Below are 8,238 nucleotides of genomic sequence, written 5' to 3' on the forward strand. Positions count from 1 at the left end.
AATGGAAGAGGGGTCGTAACAATATATGTTTACCATCAGCATGTAAGCATTGTCCTTATGAGCGTGTCAGCATGCTGGCATGAGCATTTAGCTCAAAGCACCATCGTGTACAGCCTCACAGAGCTGCTAGCACGGCTGTAAACTCTTAGCCTATGTTGTTATGTTGCACATATGAAGATTTCAGGATATATTCAGAATGTAATGTTTGCATTCTCGTTTAGCTTAGCTGATGGATAAAAACTAGATTTTGTATCCAGGGGTTCCCAACCTAGGGCTCAGCACCCCCCACAAGGGGTCCCTAAATTAATCTAAGGGGTAATAAGTTAATTACTACAGTTGGGCAGACAGACAGAGAGACTGTCTGTCTCTCTATCTGCCCTACTAGCTTAGAAAATATGAATGTTTTCCAGGCAAAAGATGTAACCATAATGTATACGTAATCTATACATTTTTGCTACCAGGAATTCACACACGGAGTATGTGATCCTATTTTTGGTTTGCTGAACGTGCTTTAAAAATAGGCTCAGAGAGGTCCAAATCTTTAAACAGTTCCTTTACAATAAAATGCTTACAGTGCAATGCTTTGTTCAAATGTTCATGTACTTTTATTCATCTTCACATCATTGGGCCAGCTGTTGAAATTTGAGCATGACTGACGCACAGTAATGTGTGAGCAGTGCATGATTTGGTTGATTGCTATATTAATAGTAACATGTTTTAGTGATTGCGTCCACGTTTTTGGAGGGTGTGGTGACTCATATCTTGTTGACATGGAGACCAAAATAGCAGAAAAAAGGAAGAGGACATTCAGTCTACCCTTGAGACTTTACATGATGGTGAAGAAAATGGAGAGAGAAAGACAGAATGAGAGGAGTGACAGAATGGAGGATAGGAGAGGAGAGCTTAGAGAACTATGAAGGTTTGTATTGTATAAGCCTACGGTGAGTCACACTCACCGTTTGAATCTTGAGTACTAATAGAAAATCGTTTGTTTTCCCTCACTAGGGAGTGGGTTAACTCGGCAAGGACAAAAACTAAATAGGGTGATCTGAGAAAGAAGAAGGAGTTGTGCAGTGCATGTCGGGGTCATTGCAGACTGACATTGGGATTTAGTACACCAAGTGCATGAAATGCAGTCGCAGTAGGTCAAGTGAGGTTCAATAAGGTAGGAATTTTAATGTTCAAATGTGTCATAACAAAGCAATGTGTCAACATTGCAACTGATTTTACAACAAGGATGAACACTAATTGTGCCTTTTTCAAGTCAGAGGCAAGACTCTGTGGATGGCAATGTTGATCTCATGGTCAGTAGATTGTTCCACCACTTTGATCTCTACATCTACAGAATGGATTGCCGTGAACAGACATACAGACATTCATGGTCCCAAGAGGATCAGTTCTAATGCGTTTGGTGATCTACTGACTTTTCTAACGCCACCATGAGTTTGACGTTTTGAGTGAAATAACTGAACAACAATTAGATGGATTGCAGTGAAAATTGGTACAATTATTGATGTTCCCCTTTTAAATTTAATAACAGTGGTGATTTTTTCATGACCAAATACCTGCATTACTAATGACATTCCCAACAGCTGAGGCTGGACTTGGTGTTTAGTGCTAATTTGCAAATGTTAGCATGCTAAACTACAATGGACATGGTTAACATTATATATGTTTAGCATCAGTACATTAATATTGTCCTTGTGAGCATGTCCGAATGCTGACACTAGCATTTAGCTCAAAGCATCACAGACCCACTAGTTTACAATGCATTTATCAAGATTTCAATATATGTTCAGAATGTAATGTTTGAGTTTTGAATTCTTTTTTAGCTAAACTGATGGATTTGACCGGTTTATTAGACAGCTTTTCCTTTAATTAATTCCATCCACCAATAGTAAACAACTGACTAAGATGGCATTTACTTTGTCAATAATTTTAGCCCGAACATGTAACAAATTTGCAACCTTTTAACTGATTTTCATTCCTGCCCCCTACGTACTGCACTGTTCAAATTACACCACTGTTTCTTGTCATTGTTTACACCCAGTAGACTTTGTGAGCGTACAAAAGGAAAGCAGCATGGTTTTCTGATGCTCCATCAATTGCAAATGTAGTCCCACAATGAACAGGCAGGATAAGCCAAACCTTGCCATCAGCAGGATTTTCAGATTGAGAGGTTGAAAATTAATCTGACAGCATGCTTTCAAAAGAAAGCCTGGAGCTACAGGACACACATGGGCTAATACGTGTTTCTATGTTTCTCTTGCAGCTGTGGTTTTCAATTATTATGTGTTGGGACTGTTTGGGAAGAGTTTCACACTGGGTGAGCAACTCAGTGGTTAAAAAGGTCCACATTTAATTTATCATCAACTGGGTGTTTTTTAAATCAAGAATGAAAAAAATTATTAGCTGCTGCCCTATTAATTTTATTGTTAAGCATTTATATATCCTTCATTGTCTATTGATTGCTTTGCGCTGAATGGTTTCATCCAATATGTATGTAGGGGTGTTGTCAATAAAACTTCCTCACATTATTTTCCACATTAGGAAAATTGGAATACATTTAGGGTCACAATACGGACAGTAAACTCCATCATGAATTTTATTGTCAGTTCTGAACATTTACAGAAGTCAGTCTGATGAAGGCACATCTTGTTCATCTGACAGGATACTTTATGTCAGACATATGTCACCAACTGGTGAGAAACAACAGTGAGCACTGTACTGATGCTAGCATGCTCAGATACTAGAACATAGCTTGAGGGCACAGTATCACAATGAGCATTTATACAGACAGAAAGGATGAATGACAGGACCACATAGGCCGATCATGCAAGAATGCAATTACTGGACATGCATTCTGACAGATTTTAAATGGTAATTTGGGGATAAAACTTACAGAACATTTGTGGCACAGTGTTTCCTTCTCTAAGACCCTTTTTAACAAAAATGACAACTGAAACATATGCACTTATATGAGCGTGTCTTCATTAACTTGTAACAACAATTCTTTGATTAAAGAACCTGGAACAATTTGCCCTCTTTTGCTGGTAAGGCATTACATCCATGACTAACTTAATGAGAGAAGTAGCTTTAGGCCTTAAGACTTTAGACGCTTCTTTAGAGCAATTTGTCCTTCATTGCTGCTGAGGAATTATATCCATGAGTAACCTTTAATATAAGAATGTTAGCTGTAGGCCTTAATAGTTAACATTTCTAGGTCACCATATCCGTAAGCCTCATCTGTCTGAGTCAGTACAACCCGATCCAGTTTGTATTTAGTTCCATCGCCAAGGGTTTATAGTAAATGTAGTAGCTCTTGGTTGGGGGATACAAAATTGGTGTACATGACACTCATGAGCTACACTGAGACTTGAATGGCTGCAACTGTGCATGTCATCAAAGCCCCCTTTCACATGCTCAAAAACACAGCAATGTCCCAAGGTTATTTATATAATACTGTCTGAACAAAATGACAAGTGCTTCATTACCTTGAAACGCTAGTGAAGACTTTGGTTCACTTCACAGCCTGCTCTGTTTCTATGATCCTTTTGCCTGAGATGCTCCATATTTGTGTCAGCTATGGTCATCAGACAAAAGAATCTTTATTACAGTCTGGGAATGACGAACATCAGACATCTAAAGCAGCTCTAGAAGAAGGTGATCATTGTCACCACTGACACTCCTCTGAGGACAGACAGATAGCGTCATCTGGCGTTACGGTCACTCTATCCCTTACTTCATAATAAGTGTTCTAGCCTTAGCATCACATTGTCCCTTAAGGCTTGCCTTTCTTACTGAGCAGCAGAGCAAAAAGGAACAGCACAGGGCGACAAAAAAGTGACAATCACTGACATTTTTCACAGCACAGTGGAGCTATGTATCATGTAGGATGACAGAATGAAGAGGTCCAACTCGACTTTAGTAGAAGAAGATAGGCATGTGTGACAGCCAATGTTGTCTCCTGTATAAACAGGAAATCAGATCAGTATGAAAGAATCCTGTGACGCTGGTCTCTGTGTTAGTCATATTGAAGCAATTATAGGGAATTACATAGTGTATCCTGCAAAATTTCTATTCAAATGTTTACAACTGTGGCCATGTAATTGTTTTTATTTGGCCACTTAGGGGCAGTGAGCACTTCCAGGAGACAACATTATCCTTCATTTGCAGCCGATGAAGTCCACTCGTAGCTCTGTTTTGGTCTCCACCGACTCCTGAGTGAAACATCTGGCGCTTGAGCTGGTAAATACCAAGCGCGAAGCTTCTGGTCTACAATATGAAGCCGATGTGGAAGTCCCTGAAACCTGCATTCTATTGAAAATCCAGCAAGGGGCTACTCTTCTGGTTGCAAAAAGAAGTCCGGCTTCATTAGAAATAATCGGAAAATGACCCTACTTCTCAGCTGTATAATTACCCCAGTAAACACTTTCCTGATAAGTTTAGGGTCTCAGTTGCTAGTTTCAAGTCTTCTTCAATACAAAATGATGTTCATTTAGTAAATTATGGTCCCATTTATTTAAAAATAGACCACAAAGCAGAGTATGTTTCAGGGCGGGATTATCTATGATTGACAAGTCGTTACCATGGCGACCCGTCATCGTTCCCGTCATTGTTCGTTAGACAAAGTTATCAGCCCTGTTAAAATGACAGTTAACGTGAGTTACAGTTGCACCTAGCTAAGCAAGCTAGCTAGCTCTGCACATGGCCGTTAGCGCTGCCGTATCGTCCAGGTTGCAAAAACTCTTCTAAGATTGCAACCAGGTGCGTGCTCGTACGCGTGCTCGCTTGAAGTCATGAGCAAGCATAATCCGAAACACAACCACTTTCATACAGAAATACCACAATAAATGCAGGAACACCAGCATGCAGGCTGTGGCTTTTCTCCAGACATGTTCAGGCCATAGGTTCAGGCTCTGTTACTTCAACGTTCCCGTCTCAGAAGCAGATCAACACCGGCGCCGTACCTTTCATTCAGCGCAGCAAGCCGCATATCGGCTCAATACTCCCGGCAGTGACAGCGGCTATAGAGAGACAGGGAGAAGAGACAGAGCTGGAAACTCAGGTAAACTCCCAGTGCAACGTTACAGTAATAGTTTTATCAGCTGCAGGTTGAACTAATCCATGCTCGTTACTAGTGATGGGAAAAGTCACTCTTTTGACAGACTCGAGTCATCAAATCTCGTTCATTAAAATGAACTAATCTTTTTTTGTGTCATTTCGTTCATTTGAACTAGGCTGGTTATTGCAGCGCTGCAGCCCTCTAGTGGGCGATTTTTGGGCGCTGCCTGGCTCGCTTTAGTCGACAAAGTATAATGCACAAATTCACCTCTTGATCTTTCTCTATCATTGTTCTCTAAAGCCCCATGGAGCGACAACCAAATTTAAACCATGTAAAAACCACAGAAATATGTTGTCAATATTCAGTTAAGCCACTACTCCGGCTAAATCCGTCCATTTTCACAATCTTTCGTGAGTATACAACCAGACCAGCCATATATATGTATATAATTATAATAACTATCATTATATCTATAAAGTGCCCATTCAAACAGTAGTCTAATGTCCCTATCCATGAGTAAAATCTATATATTAACATCAGATTTGCGGGGCATATATTGAAGTAATAAGCTTGACACACTAGATGAATAAAACACACTCTTATTAAAATTTAACAAATTTAACAATATTCTGGATAAAGCTTCCAAGTTCTTAAAAGAACTCCAGCACAGAGAAAGGAACAAAGAAATAAACACATTATATAAACGCAGCAGTTTGGCAGTTCTGGATGCAGAATGGGCCACATCAGGTCCAGATTCTGCTGACAGAGAGAAACACATATGAGCAATTGCTCTCAACACTGCCAGGTTGTTCACCAGCCAAGAGCTGTGAACCAACAACACCGCTCTGTTGATAAATAAAAAGGAAAAGTTATGTTGCGTTTTCTGGCAGACCGGATCAGCTGTTAGCTGTAAACACACCACAGGGCTAACGATAATGCTGCTATGTGGTTGTGTTTTAATGTTTTAATGACCGGGTCCGTTTGTTTTGGCGAGGAGACGATCTCGGAGGTAATTCGGCTCCCAGTAGAACCGTGTCAGGGCACTAAAATGGAGCGGACCCAGAATAACTCTCATTAGCTGTTAGCTATCAGGACTAAAGTTATGGTACAGCTATGTTAAAACTATAGCACAACATCACTGTGCTGTAATAATGTTATTAAATGTCACAAAGTTAACAAAATAGATATTTAATGTCAGTCCAGCGACTTTTATCTGACAACAGACTTGCCTCTCATTCTCCGGCGCTGGCAGTAGCTCAGCCTGCCGAGTGAACGACAGACTCCGAGGAGGACCCATGTGAGCGGTGAACAAATAATTCATTCCTGCTCCACAGTAGCCGAGATGTCATGTGACAAATGAACGACAGTTGAGAGTCGTGAACTGTTTCCTGTGCTGACGCAGCCCATGCAGCTGCAGTGTGACGGGTGAACGTAAGAGTCCAAGAGTATTCATGCATGCGTGAAAATTAACGAATTACTCCCTCAGAGTACTCGTTCCTCCTGAGTCAATTAGAAGATTAGGTTAAATGAACGTTTCGTTGATGATGATCACATGATCACGGTACATTTACTGCATTTAGCCGACGTGCTACAGCTTTGACTCGCCTGCTGCTTTTCATTAACTATCTTAACTATCTGTGAATCTGTCACTGGAAGCTCAGCAATGTCAGCACAGCTATATGTATTGGATGATAATGAAATGGTTCGTGAACTGGAATGGATGTTATAATGAGATTGTGTCACACTTTATAACAGTTAGACCGCAGTAAGTAACTTTACTGTAACTAGTGATAGTGGATGGCTCCTCTGGGTTGTTGTGACTGTTTTGTTGCAGTGTTTTATGTTATGTGGGTCACGTTAGTTACAGCGAGTGAGAGGTGGAGACGCTGTGTACCTGAGTATTGATAAAACCACAATAAACATAAACTGAATTTTACCAAGCAAACAGCGGCAGGTCCAAGCTACTGTAATGTTAGCTGACTGCTCCTGGCTGCATCACTATAGGCTAACGTTAGAATACGTACATACGTAACGTACAAATCGCTCCACATTTGCTTTTTGCAGTTACATCCTTTCATGCAGGCTAAATCAACAGTGGTACACAGGATAGTAACATGGGTGGCGTTAGTTGGTGAAGTAATGTGGAAAGCATATAACTTTGCATCAGACAACATTAGCAACTGCTTGGCATTAGCCGGCAAGCTAACGTGACTTTCTCTGTGTTTCTCCAGCTTTACTAATGCTCACTTTGTTCTTACTCGACATCATCTGAACCTGTTTGGTCTGATGGGCTTCAGCACATAAACCTTTATTGTTGTTTTGTATCCTTACGTGGAACCTGTGTTTTGCTGTGTGCCGGTTGTTTTATGGTGTTAGTGGACTGCATGTCGTTAGCTGCCGTGTTGTCGCTGTAGTCTGAGAGAGGCTCGGGAGCGCGAACAATCCGACCCGGAGACCTCACATTAAAAGCAGAATAGTGGCTGATGCAAGCAACGGAGAAAACAGGTGTGTACTTTATTTCTAAGTGAGTTTTGAGCCCACTGACAATAAGGCAATGACAATTTGATTTATTAAAATCAAAAACTTACATATAGCCCCTTATATAATATAATATATATATATAATATATAATATTAAAATGTTGCAGCTTGGTCGAAGCTAATATACTGCTGAGTAATTTAATCCATAACAATGTGTCATATTTTATAAGATGATCAAATGCTTTGTATGTAAAATCTTAATGAACAAACAAATTATTAAAGACATCAAATAAATGCCAAGTGCAAGTATCTCAAAATTGTACTTAACTACAATACAGTAAATATACTTAAATGATGTACTTACTGTCCACCACTGGGATTACTATTCTATTCTAGTTAATATCTTGGATGTGTCAAATAATCCCATAATTCCTTAACTTCCTCTCTCTTCTGTTCCTTTATGAAGACAGACACAAGCCTGTTACAGCATGTTCATCACTGGTACTGTAATAATGAAACTCTGGTGTCACATTTCAAATTCTTCCATACCTTGAATTAACGTTCTGACATATGGAATACATTAAAATACAGTTTTACTTTCAGTGAATGCAACATATGAATAGTTTCTGTTTCATTGTAGTGTAATATTGACTGGAAAATAGTTTGGAGCACTGAGAAAATCTAACCACTGTG

This window comes from Micropterus dolomieu, linkage group LG20 (assembly GCF_021292245.1).
Source record: "Micropterus dolomieu isolate WLL.071019.BEF.003 ecotype Adirondacks linkage group LG20, ASM2129224v1, whole genome shotgun sequence".
Classification (NCBI taxonomy): domain Eukaryota; kingdom Metazoa; phylum Chordata; class Actinopteri; order Centrarchiformes; family Centrarchidae; genus Micropterus; species Micropterus dolomieu.